Source organism: Sus scrofa, chromosome 10 (genome assembly GCF_054392235.1).
Source record: "Sus scrofa isolate SSC_HxYL_T2T_F1_AM1 chromosome 10, Sscrofa_HxYL_maternal_Yorkshire_Landrace_v2.0, whole genome shotgun sequence".
Taxonomy (NCBI): Eukaryota; Metazoa; Chordata; class Mammalia; order Artiodactyla; family Suidae; genus Sus; species Sus scrofa.
This window is the reverse complement of record NC_139392.1, coordinates 29,280,637-29,302,822: the sequence shown is the minus strand read 5'-3', so window position 1 is coordinate 29,302,822 and position 22,186 is coordinate 29,280,637. Positions and strand designations below refer to the sequence as shown.

The 22,186-nt window shown below is 47.0% G+C and overlaps 1 pseudogene; it reads right to left on the bottom strand.

Annotated features, from left to right (window-relative positions):
* Positions 1-5,251: 5,251 nt before the first annotated feature.
* LOC146398902 (uncharacterized) lies at positions 5,252-10,578 on the bottom strand (annotated as a pseudogene).
* Between the last annotated feature and the right edge of the window lie 11,608 nt (positions 10,579-22,186).

The following is a 22,186-nucleotide window of genomic DNA, read 5'->3' as shown; positions in this document are numbered from 1 at the left end:
ACTGCCTCAATTCTTAGCTACTCACAAGGATAACACCCCAAGATCTTCCTGGGAAAGAAGTGCAGCAGTCTTGATAGCTCCATGATCATGGAGCAGAGACTGACTTTGGCTCATGTCTACAGACCTGTCTCAGCCTCTTCCAGATGCTATAGCAGAATGCCATCAATTGAGTGGCTTAGGAACAGCATAGCTTTGTTTCTTACGGTTCTGGAGGCCAGAGTCCTGGATCAAGGTTCTGGTGGATTCCGTGTTTGGCAAGAGCCAGCCTCTCAGTTCACAGACTCCATCTTTCCACGCTGTCCTCACAGGTGCCTGCCCAAGGGGGTGAGTGAGCTGTCTGGCTTCTTGTCTGAGAACACTCATCCCATTCCTGAGGGCTCCTCCCTAAAGGCCTAATCACCTCCCAAAGACTCCACCTCCTAAAACCCCTGGGGGCACAGATTCCAACATGTGGATCCTGGGGGGACATATTTAGACAATAGAAAGACTCAAGCCTCCAATGCATCAAGGTTAAGTCCTTGCTGGAGCAAAGTTGTCTTAGCTGGGATTCAGGAATAGATGTTTCTAGGATTTATGAATCTCCTAGAACTGTGTGCGAAATTTGGTATGAATGCACACGTGCATTATTTTTCTTTCTTTCCTTTTTTTTTCTTTTGCTTTTTAGGGCCACATTCATGGCATATGGAGGTTCCCAAGCTAGGGGCCCAATCGGAGCTATAGCTGCTGGCCTACACCACAGCCACAACAACATGGGATCTGAGCCGCCATCTGTGACCTACACCACAGCTCATGGCAATGCCAGATCCTTAACCCACTGAGCAAGGCCAGGGATTGAACACATGTCCTCATGGATTGTAGTCAGGTTCTTAACACACTGAGCCACAATGGGAACCCCTATTCACCCTATCTTTAACTGCACTGAAACCTTAAGTTTGCAGAGTTCCCTTCATGGCTCAGTGGTTAACAAACCCAACTAGGATCCATGAGGATGTGGGTTCAATCCCTGGCCTCACTCAGTGGGTGAAGAATCTCTCATTGATGTGAGCTGTGGTGTAGGTCACAGACATGGCTCGGAGCCCATGTTGCTGTGGCTGTGGGATAGGCTGGCATCTGTAGCTCCAATTCGACCCCTAGCCTGGGAACCCTCCATATGCCTTGGGTGCAGTCCTAGAAAGAAAAAAAAAGGGGGGGGGTGACACAGAAAGTTTCTTGTACCCAGGAGCCCCACAGGGCCTCGTCCAGTTTCAGAATCTATGGGGGACTCCGGTTCAATCTCTGGCCTCACTCGGTGGGTCAGGGGTCTGGTGTTACTGTGGCTATGGTGTATGCTGGCAGCTGTAGCTCCGATTTAACCCCTAGCCTTGGAACCTCCATATACCACAGGTGCTGCCCTATAAAGCAAATAAAATAAAATAAAATAAATGGTGTAGTCATATAAGGGAATAATAATCAGTAATAAAAATGAACAAACTATGATCACAACATGGATAAATCTCATAATCACAACACAAAAGAAGTTAGATGCAAAGGAATACATACCATATAATCCCATTTATATAAATTCCTAAAAGAGGCAAAACCAGTTTGTGGCTGGAAGTCTGGACAGTGGTTGCATCTGAGAGTTGGGGAGTGGGTGTGAGTACAGAAGTTTCTGAGGAGCTGGCAACCACCTACTTCCTGATCTGTGTGGGTGTGTTGACTTGGTGAAAACTTGACATCTGCCTAGCGGCTGATAAGGGGTAAAAATCTGATTAGATTGAGTCTAAGAGCACTGCAGGAGGAGAAATTGGAAGCAGAAAAACTGGAAACAGCGATTTGGAGGAGTTTTGCTGCCAAGGAAGACAGAAAAATCCCCACATGATGCATTCTTTATATTTTGCATAGTGAAGAGCAGCAGAGGAAATGGAGAAGACAAAAGATTTCTTTCTTTTTGAAGAATGCAGGGGGTGGAGTTCCTGTCGTGGCTGAGAGGAAACGAACCTGAGTAGTATCCATGAGGACACAGGTTCGATCCCTGCCCTGGCTCAGTGGGTTAAGGATCTGGGGTTGCCATGAGCTGTGGTGTAGGTCATAAATGCGGCTTGGATCCTGCTGTTGCTGTGGTGTAGGCCAGCAGCTATAGCTCCGATTTGATGCCTAGCCTAGGAACCTTCATATGCCATGCGTGCAGCCCTTAAAAAAAAAAAAAAAAAGACAGAATGCAGGGGGTAGTGACCTAGTAAGGCATGAAGAGCTGATGCTAGAGAAGACAGAAAGCAGAGCTACTAGAGCGACATCTTTTTTTTTTCTTTTTTGGTCTTTTGTCCTTTTAGGGCCACATCCATGGCATGTGGAGGTTCCCAGGCTAGGGGTCTAATCAGAGCTGCTGCTGCTGGCCTACACCACAGCCACAGCAATGAGGGATCTGAGCCTCACCTTCAACCTACACCAAAGCTCACAGCAACACTGGATCCTTAACCGACTGAGCAAGGCCAGTGATTGAACCTGAGTCCTCATGGATACTAGTCAGATTCATTGCTGCTGAGCCACGACAAGAACTCCTGCTCTTTCTCTTAACATTAGGCACAAAGCAAGATGCCCACTCTTACCACTCCTTCACAACACTGCACTGGACGTCGTAGTGCAATAAGGCAAGAAAAAAGAAACAGCATAGGGACTGAAAAGGAAGAAACACGGCTGTCCCCTGGAGCTCCCTGGTGGACTAGCACTTAAGAATTCAGTGTTGTCACTGCTGTGGCTCTGGTTGGATCCCTGGCCTGGGAAATTCGGCATGCTGTGGGTGCAGCCAAACAAAAATGAAAACAAAAATCCCACAACTATCCCTATTTCCAGATGACATGATTTTCTATATAGAAAATTCCAAGAAATCTACAAAAAAAAATCCCTTGAACTAATGAATGAGTTTAGCAAAGTCACAGAATACAACGTCAACCCACAGAAATAATTGTTTCTATAGACTAATAAAGAACGACTGGAAATCAAAATCTTAATAAAGGAATAACATTTAAATTAGCACCCCCTTAAGTTCCCTGTTGGTTAAGCAGGTTAATAATCCAGCATTGTCAGTGCTGTGGGCTCTGGAGCAACTCTGGCACAGGTTCAATCCCTGGGTGGGGAACTTCAACATGATGAAAGTGCAGCAGAAAAAAAAAATAGCACCACCTGGAGTTCCCATCGTGGTGCAGTGGTTAATGAATCCAATTAGGATCCATGAGGTTGGGGATTCTATCCCTGGCCTTGCTCAGTGGGTTAAGGATCTGGTGTTGCTGTGGGCTGCAGTGATGGTCACAGACAAGTCTTGGATCCTGAGTTGCAGTGGCTTTGGCGTAAGCTGGTGGCTGCAGCTCCAATTAGACCCCTAGCCTGGGAACCTCCATATGCAGCAGGAAGCAGCCCTAGAAAAGGCAAAAAAAAAAAACAAAAAAACAAAAAACAAAACCTCCCTGTTATAGACTGAATTGTATTCTCCCACATTCATATGTTGACGTCCAGCCCTAGACCTTAGAATGTGATGGATTGCAGAGTCTTTTTTTTTTTTTTTTTTTTTTGTCTTTTCTAGGGCTGCACCCATACCACATGGAGGCTCCCAGGCTACGGGTCTAATCAGAGCTGTAGCTGCCAGCCTACACCACAGCCACAGCAATATGGGATCCAAGCCACATCTGCAACCTACACCACAGCTCATGGCAACAACGGATCCTTGACCCACTGATGGAGGCCAGAGATCAAACCCACAACCTCATAGTTCCTAGTAGGATTTGCTAAACATTGAGCCAGGACAGGACCTCCAGAGATAGTCTTTAAAGAGATAAAATGTACCCCAGATATTTATTTTTTCTCAGCTTATAAATAAGCATTATCATACTGAGTAATACTGGAACACAAGACATAAGGCAAAATTACTAATACTGATCCTGTATTTATTTAAAATTTTGTATTGTGTTCATCGTCATGAATTTTTGCATTAATTGTGATTTTTAAAATATATTGCATTCATTATTTCTCTTGAAAAAAAAGAAATAAAATGAAGTCATAGAGTTGGGCCTAAATCCAATATGACTGGTGTCCTTATAAGAAAAGGAATTTAGGTCAAAACATGCGTGGACAGAAGACCATGCGAAGACATAGAAGATGGGCATCTACAAGCCATGGAGAGACGCCTCAGGAGAAACCACCAGCAAATGTCGATCTGGCTGGGAAACTGTATGGAAAAAAAAATGGCCATCTTCGCAAAGGTGTGGCTCCAGGCTCTAGGGGTCTATTTCTGACTCTTGCCTGTGCTTCTGCTGCCAACAGAGCTCAACACTAAGTTCCTAAATGAGCATCAGTACCATCTCCAGAATCATTGCAGCAGCTGACACTTGGTTAGTGTTTTGCTCACTCCACTCCCCTTTCCCCACCTGGCTTGGGTCCTCCAGGTTGTGTGGTGCCCCCAGGGTATGGCTTCTGTGCCCCCAGACATTTCTAAGACTCAGCAGCCTCCCTCCATCCTGCAGGATTTGCTCACATCTCCTCTGAGCAAATACTAATCTTTTCCCCATCACCCAGGCCCTCAATCACTACGAAGGCTCTGGCAGTCATTGGCACAAGTTCCTGCACTGGGGAGTTTTTGGTGGAAGGGCTCCAGCTGGGGCATCAGTGGGGCAGTCCTCCCCACCCAATAGTTTCTTGGGACGCCAGCAGGAAGCAAGGCACTTTTGCCCTCTCAAAACATCCCATAGTATTTTGAAAGGTAACAGGAATGCAGCCAGTCCACAGCAGCCCTTTTGTATCTGTGCACGTGGTCCCCAGGCAAACATGTCTACCTCTCTGCCTGCATCAACAGCAGTCTTGTCATCAGGCCCTACACTCCCATCACCAGCGATGAGGACCAAGGCTATGTGGATCGTGTCATCAAGGTAAGGAGGGTAGGAAGGAGCTCCAGGAGCCCCTCACCCTCCTCTCTCTGGGATTTGTAGAAACTTCCAAGATGTATTTGATAGCAGGAGATGCATGTCATTTGGGGACATGGGGAGAGTATGTGGACTGGGAAAAGAGCACCTGTGTCATTCCTGCCCAGCTCCAGGCAGGTTCTAGTCAACAGGGGCCTCAGAAACCAGGGACATTCCAAATAAAATTCTTCCCGTTCTATCTTAACAGGTCTACTTGAAGGGCATGCACCCCAAATTTCCTGAGGGTGGAAAGGTGTCTCTGTACCAGAATAGCCTGAAGCTTGGGGATGTGGTGGCGATTTGAGGGTCCAGTGGGTTGCTTACTTACACTGGGAAAGGTAATGGCCCAGCTTCCACTCCAGTGCCCCTGGTCCTCCATACACAGTGTGGCTCTGAGTGTTCATGTGCCTGTGCGCAGGGATAAGGGCGGGTGGCCGCTCCTACAGACACAGCACTGAAACCATTGGAGGTATGTTCTTCAGTCCCATTTGCTGCAGAGATCCATTCCCTCCCTGTCCCCATGAATTCACCAGGCCTGACAGCTGTGGCGATGACTAAAACAAACCAGATCCTTAACTCTCTGAGTGAGGCCAGGGATCAAACCTGCAGCCTCATGCATCCTAGTTGGATTCATTTCCACTGTGCCATGATGGGAACTCCCAGTTTGTCTTATTTATGCTTTATTAATAATTGACTATCAAATTTTATTTTGCCCATATGTTTACTTAATTCTCCTGAGTCTGATGGCTGAGTTTATAAACAGTAGCTCTTACTCAGGCTGATGATCCTCCGTGTGCCCCCTGCAGCACACCAGTATCATGGAAATGGTTTCACTGGTCACTGAACAATCTCAATGGGTTTGCTGGGTACTAGTTTCCTCTGGAATAATAGCTACTTTCCCATTTGGCTGATTTTAGGAGTGGAACCAAAACTGGTCCCGGATGGAGTTAAGAATCATATTTTTGTGAGCTCTGCATTGATTCAACAGCTAGTTCTCCAGCAAGCCATGCTAATAGAGGAAGGGGCTGGAATTAGGTTTTGCGTGCTCTTTTATGTTGTTATTGTGTTACAGAGGTGGAGTCTTCACTCCTGGAGCAGGCTTCTGCAGAACAAAGTGAACAAAGTTGATCAAAAGACTCAACCAATGTGGTATTGAATTTAGTGTCATTAGCAGCTCTGAAGTCTAAATAGGTGAATATTTAACTGAAGTCATAAAGAGCACGAAATAACAGCTTTTTAATTTGGTATTTGAAATTCTATAATCCTTCCTGACTATATGTGGAGAAGATTGTCAATCTAAAATATGTGTACCATAAAAGCAGGAAATTGTACTTGCTTAACATAAATTTCAGATCGTAGCTGATTTGTGATTTGATTGCTTATGAGAGAAAACTAGTATTTGACTGACTTTTTCATTGAAGAATTTATGGTCAGTTTTTATAGGGAAGCTGGTAGATCCAAGGGTAGGATGGGTGGCTGTGTGTTGCTGACACATCTCTTGATGAAACACCCAGGCTGGTGGTCATATCAGGCAGTAACTGTGTTTTTCTTGCCATAATAATGAATGCCATCTCACTTTCCCATGAGTTTGACTGCAAAGTGTTGGCCTTTGCTATTTTAGCCTAGTTTTTCACCCATCTGTGCTGGCTAAGTTAAATAATAAAGGATTATTGATTAAACAGTGGTTTTGTGTTAGGATGTGCCTGTGTATTTGAGTAGTGGTAGAAATGTGTTTCCTAAGTAGTCTATGTACTGCTAATAATGGGCTCGTCATTCATCATTTTCCCTGGTTCTGTAACTGTGTTGAGTTTTAAGGATATAGCTGGTAAATTTTGATTGACTTCCTTTTTTTTTGTCCTTTTCAGGCTGCACCCATGGCATATAGAGGTTCCCAGGCTAGGGGTCAAATCAGAGCTGTAGCAGCTGACCTACACCACAGCCACAGCAACACCAGATCCGAGCTGCATCTGTGACCTACACCACAACTCATGGCAACACCACATCCTCAACCCACTGAGCGAGGCCAGGGATCAAACCTACATCCTCATGCACACTGGTCAGGTCCTTAACCCACTGAGCCACAAAGGGAACTCCCAGGAGTTGTAGTTCTTAACCCTCTCAGCATCATTAGTTTCAAGTCAGCTGATGGAAGCCACAGGACATGACCACTACAGTTGGGGGGGTCTTAAATCAAGGCCTTATTTTAAAATAACAGTCATGGGAAGGATTATGTTGGATTTGCTTTTCCTTTGTTTCTGCATTCCCTCCATTTTGTAGTTAGTAACCACCTGAATCTGCCATTTTGAACTTAGGGAATGTCTAGAAGACTAAAACATTTTTCTACAAAAAGCAATGGGGGACACAGCAGGGCTTTTGTACCTTGGAGGACCGCACAGGGTCCTGCTTTGTTCAGTGATGTGAGTAGACTCCTATCATGGCAGTAAAAGTATTGTGTGTGGACATGAGTGGGGTGTCCTGGGAGTTCTCCCTTTGGGCTAGAAAGTTGCATTTGAAAGCTGCTACCAGAGGCCTGTCACATAGTCACCTAGGAGCATGTTTGGTTTCAGGAAGTCTGATTGAATGGCCCTTTTCTTACTGCCAACAGGCAAAATTGGTGGGATATCCAAATATTTGAGATTGGTGTGTATTCTTTTAATACTGTAGAAGTTCTGAGGTTTGCAAAGGATTGTCTGGGGTGGGAGTTCTCCCACTGATGTGGTTTCATATTCATTTCCTTTCCCCTGATCATTAATGAAATGCCTGCTCAGATGCTTTGGTCATTTTTTTTCCAATGCGTTTTCCAATGCATTGTCTTTTATTTTAAAAGTATGTAGTTGTTGGAGTTCCCATCGTGGCACAGCAGAAGCAGATCCAACTAGGAGCCATGAGGTTGCAAGGTTGATCCCTGGCCTCACTCAGTGGGTGGAGGATCTGGCCTTGCCATGAGCTGTGGTGTAGGTCCTAGACATAACTCAGATATGGTGTTGCTGTGGCTCTGGCATAGGCTGGCAGCTGCAGCTCCTATTGGACCCCTGGCCCAGAACTTAAATATGCCAAAAAAGACCTGAATAAATAAAAAACCAAATAAATGAATAAGTTGCAGCACTTAGGTATGAATGTGAGTTCAGCACGTGTAATTCTGAAAGGATGGGAGGAGCTGAGCCTCCTAACAAAGACAAAATGGCTAAATAAACTATGGCACACGGACATCCTGGGAGGCATGCTGCCTTGTAGATGTTCTTGGGGATATTTACTTGTCGATGGTGATGCTGAATGTAGATAGATAGATGATAGATAGGTAGATGATAGAAAGAAATTAGTGTGTATTATATTTAAGTTAATGTGCAAGACTTCATATTTTACCCTTTAGATTTTTCCTAAATATATATATATATATATCTACTCTGAAAACAGAGCCAAATGTACTTGGTAAAAGGATATTTTCCTGTAAATTATTATTTTTATTTTAGTGCTTCCTTTATTCAAATTTATTTCAGGAGCTTTTTCATTTATGTGCACAGTATTCTTGCATTCTTTGCTTTATAAACTCAGGCACTCAACCAGGAGAAGCTTCAAGGGCTGGGCTGACCCAAAGTTCTGTGAACTTTGAAGTTTTCAGCATTACTGGGCCACAGTGAAGGTTAGATTACTTGCCCTCTTCCAGGCTTTAAGGTTAGGTGTAAACTTTCCTGAAAAGCATCAAGAGGGCTAAGCTTCCAAGGGTGAAATCAAATCTGATTCAGTATATTTGCTCCTGTGAAAAACTTCCCCAGCTCAGACCTGTGCTAGCACAAGTTAATCTCAAAGTGGTACCAGAGAAACATTTCATGCATAGAGTTTGGTTGGTTACCTGGGTTGGGGAAACAATAGCAGGTGAAACTATTGTGGGAGAATTGGTGCTTCTGTGCCCATTGGCTTCTGGAAGAAGAGGCAGGGGGTCATGTTTCACAGCAACCACAACCACCGCATCCACAGGCTCTGAGGGGTGGATACAAAGTCTTTTGGGAGAAGAGGGGCCACAGATTTCCCCAGACCCAAACACGGACTCATACAGAGCATGCTTGTGCTCAGCCTTAGATTTCATGTTGGGGCCAACCTGGCTGACTCTGGGGAGGATATAGGTGTTCCCCAGCCAGGGTGGCTGGGGGCAGTGGTGGTGGGAGGAATGAGTGGGGGTATGGTGGGAGTGGTGGCAAGCCACCCCATTCAGAGCCTCAGTATAGCAGCCTTGCCGGGCGGGCGAGCCCAGTTTACTACTGATGCCCATGATGCTGTTGAGCATGGTGATGGAGACTGCCGCGATGCAGTGGTTGGTGTAGGTCTTGGAGAGCTTGGCCACCTTGGAGAGCATCTACATCCTGGTGCCCAGCAAGTTCTTGCTGATGTCTTTGTCCTCGTACCAGGTCATATCGCCCTCGCTGCAGTGGTCACGGGGCAGCTGGAAGAATGCCTTGCAGAGGGGTCTGTGCTTCGACAGGTACTTGACGAAGCTTGTGTAAGGGCAGAACTCGGTTCCTGTCTCATACATGAGGGGCAATTTCTCCTCGTCACTGCTCTTGGCATGCTTCTTGCTCCAAGACAATGAGCACAATTTGTGGTAGGGCCCGAAGTACTTAAGGTAGACGAACTTGCCACCATCCTCATCCATCGCCAGCCCAAAGGAGTCCTTGAGCTCACGCTGGTTCTCACGGCCTCACGTGCAGAAGTACATGCACGTCTCGAACCAGACCTTGTTGAGCAGCCTGAAGGGCATGTTGGTGCTGAAGATGCTGGAGATTTAGAGCTTGCCCAGGTCGGCCCCCGTGATGGATTGCTTCTGCACCTCTGGCGGGGCACCCTGTTCCTCGAGCTTGCACATGACCACAGCCAGTCAAGTTGGCGCTGCACAGCTTGGGGTCCTTGGTGAGGTCGAGCGTGCGGCAGTAAGGGGACTCATTGAGGTAGTGGTTGAGGGAGCTGTGGATGATGATGAGCAACGACATGCTGTAGACCTGGCCACTCTTGGAGTGGGCCTCTGCATAGAATGCATAGAACAAGCACAGCACGTGGCACAGAGCCCCCTTGTCCATGGTCTCCAAGTCTGGGCTCTGCGCCTTCTTGCTCAGGTACTCCTGGAAGATGCGCAAATCATAGTGGGTTGCCAGCCAGGTGTTCTTGCTCAGCTGGGCCCGCTCGGGGTCCCATCCCCTGGGCGGCCCACCACGGGCCTGGGGCGCCAGCAGTTGCAGTGGCGCCTAGGGCTTCAGCATAGAGCTCTGGTCCATATTGATCATATGGACCAGCTCAGGCTCCAGCTCCTCCCCAGCCAAGTCCTCAGGCTCCAAGGGCTGGTCCCAGTCCAGCCCCATCTCTTCCTCCTCCTCCTCCTCCAGACCCCCACCTCCACCCTCCTCCTCCTCATCCCCTGTTATCTGCACCTCCTGGATCTCCTCCTCCTCTTCCTCTTCCTCCTCCTCCTCACCAGCGCTGCAGTAGTGCAGGTGGCAGTGGCGGCGGCTGTGGCCCCCAGCACCGTGCTCGCCCTCACCCTCCTCCCCATTGTGCTCCTTGGCAGCAGCGGCACTGGTGGCGGTGCTGGCGCTGCGGCCTGTGCTGGTGTTACAGTCCCGGCTGCCAGGCATTCTCGCCATATTGCTGTCTCTCTGCCTCCTGTAAGTTACTCACCTTCCTAGTGTCTGCCTGGAGAGGATACAACATCTAAATCACAAGAGGAGAGACCTCTGTGGGTGTGCCTGCAGCACTGCTGTCTATGGTAAACAGCCTGCTGCTGACACTTTATAAAAGGAAAACTTTATCTCTCTTCTTGATCTGAAAGTGCCAACCAATGAACACTATCTAAACAATACTAACTCATAAAATGTTACTAAATGAAAAAAAATCCTGTTACAGTTTATAGAGTAAGATCCCCATTTAAAAAAAATAACACCACACAACTGTGTCTGAAGATACACGAATATGAAAAAGTCTGAAAACTCCCAGGATACCCCATGGTGTATGCCTACTTTCACTGTTGGTACTGTCTCTAGCTTTTGGGACTTGTATAGAAAAGCAGAAAAATACAAATGAAAAGCCAAACATGGGTGTTCCCATCAACGCTTGGTGGAAACAAATCTGACTAGCATCCATGCAGACACAGGTTAAACCCCTGGCCTAGCTCAGTGGGTTAAGGATCCAGCATTGCCTCAAACAGTGGTGTATGTCACAGACATGGCTCGATCTGGCATTGCTATGGCTGTGGCTGTGGTGTAGGCTGGTGGCTACAGCTCCAGTTCAAACCCTAGCCTGGAAACCTCCATGTGGCATGAGTGAGGCCCTAAAAAGAAAAAAGAAAGAAAAAAAGAAAAGCCAAACACAGCCTAGAGAGGTGCTGAGCATAGAATAATGGTGCTCACTGGCAGGGGTTCAGGACACTGCTTTTGGTGTCTGGTAGGCCTGGGTTCAAAGTCAGATTCTGTCATTTACCAGATAAGATTCTGGGCAAGGGGCTTTATAGCTCCAAGTCTCAGTTTCTTCTTCTTTAAATTAGGGTTCATTGTGCTCACCTTACAGTGTTATCAGACCATAAAAGTGATACCATTAAGTCTTTCACAAAATGACTGCCAACAGCAAAGTAAATGGGCATTGGTTTTAACAAAAATAATCACCTTTATTGAGATCAATTGCACATAATAAAATGCAATTGAGCTACACAGTGCTGTGGCTGTAGCCTCTCCTCCCATCACCACAGATTAAATTTGCCATTTCTATAGTTTTGTGTAGACGAAATCACAAGGATATGCTTCCTTCCCTTTTTGAGATTCAGTTGGTTTGTTGTTCCAGGTATCATTAGTTTGGTTCCTAAGAGCCCCAAATGTCTACGAGCAGGTAAAGGCTGTACAGTGATGAATTATCCAAAGAAAGTTCTAACCTTCCACTTTCAATTCCTGGGATGTGATCTTTAGGATGCTGGAATAGCCTGCTTCATGGGACTGTTTGCCCAACAGTCCCACAACGTGATCTATGATGGATGGGTCTTTGGAACACACTCTATCAATTCCATCCTCTGGGAGAGGCTGGAGATGATCATCCATGTGGCAATAGGTGATCAAGCTCCAGTATAAACTCTGGAAACAGTGCATGAGTGATCCTCCTGAATCAGCAGTATTCTGTACACTCTGCTATGCATTGATGCCGGGAGGGGGGTGGGTAACACATCCTGAGAAAATGGAAACTTCATGTTGGAAACCCTTCCAGATTTGGCCCTATGTGGTGGGAACACTTGGTTGATTCTAATTTGTATCCCTTTGCTGTAGGAAAAACATAATTCTAAATGGAGCACTTTCCTGAGTTCTGTGAATTGTTCTAGGAAATTATGGAACCTGAGAGTGGTGGTGGAGACTCCCAAATTTGTTTCTGAAGTGAGGAGGGTGTGGGGATTCCCAGACTTGTGGCTGGTGCCTGAGCTGAGAACGTCTTGTAGGAATTCTGCCCTCAGACTTTTCAGTTTGGCAAACTCCCTGCCCATGGATAAATGCATTGTGGTATGTACCATGGAAGGGTACTCAGTGATTTGAAAAAGGACATACTATTGATGCATGCATGGGACACAGAAATGAATCTCAAAACTATTGTGTGTGTGGGTTTAATGCTGCAATTCAGCAACTGACCCAGATAACAGGTGACCACGGATGCCCTCCCCCTGGGCTTATTGCACAGAAAAATGCCATGCCAGGAAGGCAAATTGCCATGGTTTGTGGGTGAGGAGGGTGAGAGCTTCATTGGGAAGTGAAACATTGGTGGGGCCCAGAGGATAGAGTGATATGGAAGCCATGAGGGCACTTCCTTCTAACACAGATGGACAAGCCTGGCAGGAAAATGGACACTAGGGCTCAGGGAAAATAAAGCAAGGCTAGGGGTCAGTGAGAATTTGGACTCACCTGTAAGGTGTGAGGTGACCCTAGCATTTTCAGAGCTGGATGTGGGTTGCCATGTGATGAAAGTAAGGTGGTGGAGTCTCCACTGTGGCTCAGTAGAAATGAATCTGACTAGCATCCATGAAGACTCAGGTTCAATCCCTGGCCTTGTTCAGTGGGCTAAGGATACAGCATTGCCTCAAACTGTGGTGTAGGTTGCAGAATAATCTTGGATCCTGAATTGTTGTGGCTGCAGTGTAGGCAGGTGGCTAGAGCTTTGATTCAACCCCTAGCCTGGGAACCTCCATATGCCACAGGGATGCCCCCCAAAAAAAGATAAAAAAAAAGTAAGGTGGAAAGAAAAATTTGCTCCCTACTGTTGTACCAGGTTGAAGACTAATATTGTTGTACCCACTGGAGAATAATTGGAATGGTTGGGCAAAGGATATTTGCTCTGAATATAGCTGTCAGCAACCCATGCACATTTCAATACCCAGTGAAGTGCTTTTCAGACTTTTCTCAACAGCAACTGAAAAATAAATTTTGCATCAATACTCAGTATGCATACAAATGAAACAAAATTTCACCAAACAATATGTGCTCTTACAGCATGCAGTGCATTCTAAAATTTCCTATTCTATCCTGGTCTATGGTTTCTTTTCCTTGCCATTCTTTCTTTCTTTCTTTTTCTCTTGATCTTGCCCTCTTTCTTTCTTTCCTTCCTTCCTTTTGCTTTTCAGGGCCACAGCCAAGGCGTATGGAGTTTTCCAGCCTAGGGGTCAAATCAGAGCTGTAGCTGCTGGCCTACACCACAGCCACAGCAATGCAGGATCCAATCCAGGTCTGTGACCTATAACACAGCTCACCACAATGCCAGATCCTTAATCCACTGAGGGAGGCCAGGGATCAAACTGCATCCTCATGGAAAATAGTTGGAGTTGTTACCAATGAGCCACAATGGGAACTCCTAGGATTTCTTTTTAAAAAACATACTGGTGATTAAGCACTAATTTTTTTCCTGGCTAAATACATTTGACCCCTTCCACATCCTATAGTGAAACTGCTTTTCTGGGTGGATGGGGGCGGGGGGCATTGGTGTTTCTGCAGAGCTGCAGGGATGGGCTGTGGTGTGGCTCTGACAGTGAGCCTGGGATGGGGGGAGAGAAGTTATGGGGACTGGCTCTGCCTCTCAGGTCATGTGGCCATAGGCACATCTTGTCACCTCTGACCCTGACTTGCCAACTCTTCAGAGGGACTGGCCACACCTGCCCTGCCTCTGAGTGGCCCTCAGAGTTGAGACCAGGTACTTGAAAGCTTCTTGGAGCTGCTATGAGCTATTTGAGGGAAAGGAATTATGTCCCTGTTTTTGTAATGCGCCCCACACCCTTCCCACAGACACCTGGTAACCACTGCAGTGGATGCATATCACAAAGCAAGCATGGGAGTGTCACAGCATAGGTGATTTTAAAAGTCTGAGCATCCCCTCCAAGGCAGGTAGGACTACATATTTTAGATACATGGTCTGTAAACATCACTCAGGTATTCTTTGTAGGAAGTTATTATGCTCATCATATGGGTGAGGAAACAGAGGCTCAGAGAGAGGAGAATGTTGCAATGATTGCATGGGTGAGAGATTTCAAAGCCCAGAGCACTCATTAGCCCCTGTCCCCCTGCCCACTCTGCCCCACTGTGAAGTCCTTGACCTTCAACAGCCAGGCCCAGGGCATTTAGGGAAGTGAGTTAGCTGCAGACAGCCATGGATGAACACTGCAGCCCGAGGTGCCCCCCAGTGCTCTGGAGAGCTCTCATGTATATAGATATGTCTCTGTCATTGAATCTGGTTTCCCAAATTATGATCATTGCAACTGCAAACACGCAGGGCACCCAGCTCAGCTTTGTTCAGACCCTTGACTCCTTATGGCAGACATGGTTGTTACACCTGCTCTAACAAAGTTGGGAGGGTTGAGATGGCTTTCCCAAAGTCACACAGCCGATAAGGAGCTGAGCTGAAACTTGAACTCCACTTGATCCCCAGACCTCCAATTATGACAATTTCAACCACTATGTCTTGGAGATTTAAGGAACAAGAAAATGGGAAGGAATAGAGAAGGCTGATGCTCAATTCTGAGGATATCATGAGTGCTCTCAAGGAAAGCCAAAGTGCAAGAAGAGAAACATAGACTGAGAGAGCTGAGGGCCAATCAGGTCAGAGTGTACAGCATAACCCAGATTCCAGCAACCGCCCCCCAAAGCATTCTATTATTCTCTTTTTTTCTTTTTTCTTTTTTCTTGTTAGGGCTGCACTCATGGCATATGCAAGTTCCCAGGCTAGGGGTCAAATCAGAGCTGAAGCTGCCAGCCTAAGCCACAGCCATAGCATCACCAGATCCAAAGCACATCTGCAACCTACACCACAGCTCACAGCAATGATGGATCCCTGCTAGAACAGCCTTGGCTGTGGACTCTCCTCCAGGCAGGTGGATTTTTCATAAACACTTTGTTGTCAATCTCAAGAAGAGGAGAATTACAGTCTCAGGGCTCTGACAGCATGGTGCCCCAGAACACACTCTCCATGCTCCTGTCCCATGTGCATGGTGGGGTCACTGGGGGCCTGCCAGCCAGAGGAGGAGACTGGAGGGGAGGGTGGGCAGCTTCAGAGAAGGGAAAGTCTTTATAAATAACTCCATCCTCCCTCTGCCTTGAAATCACAGCACTATGACAGGCTATGAAATTAAATGAAGAGCAGCCAGGGCTACGGCATCAGTGGGGAGAGAGGGTGCAGGTTGGGGATAAGCTGGAGAGGCAGGTTAATGATAACTCAGGTAAACAGGTGACCCCTGAGAGGAGTCAAGAAGCCCTGGGATGTGCACTTGTCTGAGTGTGTGTGTGTATTTGTGTGTGTGTGTGTGTGTGTGTGTATGTGTGTGTGTGTGTGTGTGTAAGATATACACACAGAAAGAGAGAGAGGGAGAAGGCCATGAAATCCACTTGTATTTCATCCCTCCCTCTTTTTTTTTTTTTGATTTTTAGGGCCACACTGGCAACATATGGAGGTTCCAAGGTTAGGGGTTGAATTGGAGCTGTACCTTCCAGTCTACACCACAGCCACAGCAACATGGGATCCAAGCTCCGTCTATGACCTACACCACAGTTCATGGCAATGCTGGATCCTTAACTGGCTGAGCGAGGCCAGGGATTGAACACACTTCCTCATGGATAGTAGTCAGATTCATTACCCACTGAGCCACAATGGGAACTCCTGATCAGAGTATTCTGAACACACTTGGCCCAAGCACTTCCAAGCCAGCTACACAAACTCTCATGCACACAAACACAATTTTCATCCTTAAATCTTGGTAGCTAAGCTGTACAACCACATGAGATGAAGTCAAGAGAAGTGTGCAGCCTGAGTTGGTTTCTCTGGAGCTCTCAATGTGACCCTGATAAGTGGCATCCTGTGGGTTAAGCTGACTAACTAGACCAGGGGCTCCTGCCCCAGTGGCCACACAGCCACCTGGGGAAAACATTCTTGGCCTGGGAGCTTTCCATCAGTTTGATTCAGATTGAGCCCAACCTCTTTCTTAGGAAGATTTTGTCTTCTTGCTCATGGCCTTCCTTCCCTTATTTAAATAATTGCCTTATATTTTTTCTCCTAGTCTAACTGGGGACAGACTCTTGCTCACTTAAGGACAATCCTTTTAATGTTTTTGTCGTTTTGCCTTTTCTAGGGCCACTCCCATGGTATATGGAGGTTCCCAGGCTAGGGGTCTAATCAGAGCTGTAGCCACTGGCCTGCACCAGAGACACAGCAATGTGGGATCCAAGCTGCATCTGCAACCTACAGCACAGCTCACAGCAATGCCATATCCTTAACCCACTGAGCAAGGCCAGGGATCAAACCCACAACCTCATGGTTCCTAGTTGGAACCACAAACCTGTTAACCACTGAGCCACAACAGGAACTCCCAAGGGCAATCCTTGAGTGACATTTTCCACTATAGTCCCTTCTAGATATAGGACTGATGTTTTCACCAGCTCTTCTGGGATTCTCTTACAGAGAGAGACTTGATGTTAAATCCAGTTTTTCCTTCATAGGAGGGGCCAGTAGTTACAGATGCACAGAAAGCTATTCCAGAGCACAGGCTACCCATACCAAGAAATCTGCCTGGGCTACTCAGATTCAGCCAGAGTCCATTTACACAACACTAACTGAGAGTTCTCCACACAGAGAACTTAAACATCCCCAGATAAACAAGGAGAAAGTGCAAATTATGACTTAGGGCCCACATCTATTTTTGCACAGTGCATACCAATGTGGTTTTGCTCTTTAGCTAGGGCAATGCAACTACTAATTCCTTGACACAGAGCTACCCAGATGCAAGAATTTGTTTCCTGAGACTGTTACAAGAAATAAAGACCATTAGGAATTTGGTTTTCCCTTCAGAAATCCAGCAGGCATGATGGGGCTAGATGTGGAGTGTTTAAGCACTGTCTCTTAGAGCATAGTTTGAGCAGGACTGAAGAGGTTAAAGCAGGCCCAGAGAAAGGGGGCAGGCATTCAGGTGGGCTGGAATGTGCTAAGCTTGTGTCAGAGACTTTTATCATCAAGATTGTGCCATCAAGATCTTATCACAAGCACAGACTCAGCTTGGATGAGGAGCAAGTGTAAGAAATAAATCAGAACATCAAAGAATGAACTGTGAAAGGCATAAAGTACCACACACCAGCTGGCAAGAGAAGAAATTAGTCACAGAATTTGATCACTTGGAAGATACACTTGTAGGACAATATGAGCTGAGGATGTCTAGAGGAGCCACGGGATGTCAGTGGGCCCTCAGGGACAGGTGGATTCCTGAAGCTCTCAGCAAGCCTAGCCTGGCTCCATGGCATGTGTCTGGGAGGTGTGGGGGATTGAGGCAGGATAGAAGGATTGATGGATTTTAAATCATTGCCTAGTGGTTCTGCCAAGTTCAGTCAATACTTCCTCTGTCTTAAAATTAAAAAAAAAAAAGAAAAGAGATGGGTAGAAAAGAGAGCATAATAAAAAGAAGAGTAGGGGAGCAGAAAAATAAGACAAGGTAAGAAGAATGCAAAGAAGGATAAAACAGTTTAATAAGTGCAAATTATGGTCTCAGAGCCAATATTAAAAAGATTTCAGTTGGGAGCGATGGGAGTTCATGTGTTTGTGTTTACTTCTGTTTCTGGGAAGATGTAATAGATTTTTTTTTCTTTTCCCCTTACTAAGGATGATTAGAAACTTTACACCATTTATATAAAGTCTACTTTTTTATATAAACAAAAGGCTGTGAAATGTGGAGGAAAGAAAGTAGATGAGCTGGGAACTGTGAGAACTGAGGATGATATGGTGGGGAGGCTCCACATATCCCAGACAAGGAGCTGAAGAAGCGACCAACAGGTGCAGACAAAATAAAGAAACAAACAAGAAAAGCCTGCTCTCGAGCCAAAGGCTGGGGAGAGAGGCAGGCTAGAAAGACACAAATCTTTTAGACAGTAACCATTCTACTCCAAATGCTACAGAGAGACAACCTGTCAACCAAGGTCTAGGGAGGAGCATGGCCTTCTGACCTCATGAGATTTGGAAGAGGTACCCCAACACCTATGCCACAGTGGTGACTGGACAGGTCAAATAGGGAGCCTGAGTTATCATCTCAAATAGCTGGTCACAAGGAATCCCTGACCCCGACCGAGGTATGAGTAGACATCACATGTAAGTCTGCAACTCCAGCCCTCACTTGGCAGTGAGGGACACTTGCTTCAAGTCTCAGTGGGGTCTGACCTGTACCCCAACTGGCAGGAAGAAGGCAGTGACTCAAGGATCTTGCCTGACTTCTTTAAGTGACTGAGCTGACATGTAAACCCAGGTCTGTTGGCTTTCAATGCCCAGGAGTTTAAGCAGAAGCCAGGGTCCCCTCCAGGCATGTGGCACCCACTCTAGGCATGGGGCAAACCTGAAGCTGATATCTGGAAACCATTGTTAGGGGCCCATGTGGGGCTGGGGAGGCCAGAGCCCCCCAAGAGGCCAGGGATGCTCATCGGAGACAGTGTTTGGCCAAAATGGAGAAGCAGGTGCTAGGATGAGGGGACTTGTGAATTAAGGGCTGATGTTAGACAAGCATCTGGTTCAGTGACTACAAGGATGGCTTGTCAGCACTTAGACACAGAAGTGGTGGTGAATAAAAATCACTGATCCTGAGTTAACAAAGAATGAGTTATGCCAGACTGACCTCATTCCTCTCCATGGCTTTGCCCTTCTGATGATCTATGGGAGGTAGAGGGGAACTCATAGATGGCCACACTATAAATATCTGCGGTATGCCTCCTGACATTTGCAAGGACACCTTTGGAATGTGAGCTTGATGCCACCAAGGAAGGCTGCTTTCAGGTGAGTTGAGTACTTGTGCCCCAGGGGGCCCACTTAGCCACCACAAGCTCAGAGGGAGTCTCAGGAGCAAAGTGGAGATGGTTCAATAACCAATAAGGAAAATGTCACTGTGAACTGCTTGCAGAGAAAGCAAAGCACCTTGGAGCAGGCAGATTTACCTTTATATCTGGGGTGTCAGAGGGGTACCAATAGCATTGGGTGGGTGAAACCATAGCAGTAACAGCTGACACTGTGGAGTCTGCTCTAGGCCCCCCTACTCACTGTGCATAGATTCATCAGTTGCTCCTGACAAGCCTATGAAGTAGGTCCTGTTATTTGCCATGTTTTACACTTGGGGAAACTGAAGCAGTGAAAGGGGTCAAGGCCAACAGACCCCTGAGACTGAGTCCCTTCCGTTATTTATTTATCTATGCATTTATTTTTTTGGCCACCCCGAGGTACCTGGAGTTCCCAGGCCAGGGATAAAATCCAAGCCCCAGATGTGACCTAAGCTGCAGCTCTGGCAGTTCTGGAACCTCAACCCACCAATCTGGGCCAGGGATTGAACCTGTGTCTTGGTGCTCCTAAGATGCTGCTGATCCCATTGCACCACAGCAGGCACTCCAGGACTGAGTCCCTTTAGACTGAGATTGCCCTCTATGGTGGGGAAAGTGTACCTATTTTATGCACAAAAAGATGGCCCTTTACAGCAAGGGGCTCCCCATACACAGCTCTGGGAAACCCTCCCTGCCCCCCAGGCAGAGTTGGGGATCCCTCCATGTGCTGGCATGGTACCAGGGATGTGGTGCCATTGTCACACCCCACAGCTGCCCTGGTTTATCATTTCCTGTGTGTACAGGCCACGTCATCCATTTAGGGGGGACCGTCTGTGTGTACCTTAGTGATGCTTCAGAGTTTTTCATCAATGTTGGCAGGTGTTGGGGACTGAAGATGGAAGGTGTGGCAAAGCATGGAGGACAGAGAGAAGTCCTGGGGCTGTGGAGCCTGAGTGTTCACATGTGCAACAGAATCACTGGTAGAGGCCAGCTGAAGGGACAACAAATGAAGAAGTTTGTCAAATCCCCAGTGTTGTCTCAAGGGCAGCTGTGGAATGTTCTTTCCTGAGTCCTTGAATGGCCTGGGGAGACGACCCCATAAGAGATGCCCCGGCCTCTCCCATTCTCCAGCCCACAAGCCAAGAAGCCTGCGAAGACTTTGAAGTTTCTACTTGTGAAAATCGGGCTGCTTTCCTTGTCCTTTGCACAGCTCAGAGCTCTGAAAGACACAGAGGATTCCTATGTGCTTATTGCTAAGGGAAAGGAGCCATTCAGATAATGCCACATACTGTCTGATTCCAGCTATGTGACATTCAGGAAAAGGCAACATAATGGAGACCATCAAAAGGTCAGTGGCTGCGCATTCCCATTGTGGCTCAGTGGCAATGAATCCAACTAGTGTCCTTGAAGATGTGGGTTTGATCCCTGACCTCACTCAGTGGGTTAAGGATCTGGCATTGCTGTGGCTGTGGTGTAGGCTGGTAGCTACAGCTCTGATTTGACCCCTAGCCTGGAACTTCATACACCACAAATGTGGCCCTAAAAACAACAACAACAGTAACAACAACAGCAAAAACCAAAAAAAAGATCGGTGCTGCCAAGTGTTCAAGGGGAGAGAGGGGTGAGCAGGTGGAGCCCAGGGCATGTTCAGGACAGGGACACAGCACTCTATGACACATGTCATTGTGCAGTTGTCTAAACCCAGAGAATGGATGACACCAACAGTGAACCTTGATGTAGAGGTTAGTTAACACTAAGTACTGGCTCATCAGTTGTAGCCAGGGTACCTCACTAAGGCAGAGGTTACTAATGGGCAAAACTGCACTGAGAGGGGGTCATATGGGAAATCTGTATTTTCTGTACAACTTTTCTATAAACCAATGACAGCTCTACAAAGAAAGCCTCTTTGAAAAACAGAGCTCTGTGTCTGACCTGGAGCATGAGCTGGAAACAGGGCCAGCCCACTGATGTGAAGTCATAGGAATGTGAGAACTCTGGGGAAGGGCAGATCCTCACTGCCCATGGTGGGTTTAAAAACAGGCAGCACCAATGTCATCATGACACTTGTCAGCTTCCTTCCTGTCTCCTGGCCCAAAGACACAATGGGCAAGCAGGCTTCATAGACCTGGAAATACTCCAGTAATACTGTGTGAGCAAAATCAATCTGATAGATTTGTTTGGGCATTTAGTTGCTTGAAGTCATCCTAGCCAAATGGACTCTGTGATGGGCACCTTTAACACCTGTTTATGGCTGAGGAGTCCAGGTAACTGCCCCAGGAGGGCAGAAGTGCTGAGGCTGGTGGTGTCTCTTGTCCCTCACCCCCATCGCAACTGATGCGGTGGCAGAGTGTTTAGAGCATGGAGCTCCCTCCTAAGGGGATGTTGGGCAGGATCTGCTCCTAAGCCCCAGATGCTCATTGGGAGGAGGAGCTGGGAGGAGTGTGGACATGGAGGGGAGGGGCAGGAGTGGGCTGCTAAGAGAGACCTCAGGCATGGGGCTGGGTGATGTTTGACTGGATCTTTTAAAAAAGCCAGGAAAGAGGAGTTCCCCTCATGGCACAGTGGAAACAAATCCAACTAGGAAACATGAGGTTTTGGGTTCGATCCTGGCCTCACTCAGTGGGTTAAGGATCCGGCATTGCCATGAGCTGTGGTCTAGGCTATCAGCTGTAGCTCTGATTTGACCCCTCTTCTGGGAATCTCCATATGCCATGGGTGCAGCCCTAAAAATAAAAAAGCCAGGAAAGAGAATTTCACCATGTAAAAGCTGAGGAATTCTTTGAGGCCATCTGTTCCCCCTTCACAGGACCACTGAGCAACCAGGGCTCAGAGGTTTCTGAGACACACAGTGGTGCCCTCAGCTGGATCAAGGTGTCCCTGACTCCTAGGCTTTGCAGGTGAGCAGACCTTCTCCTGTGCCCCCAT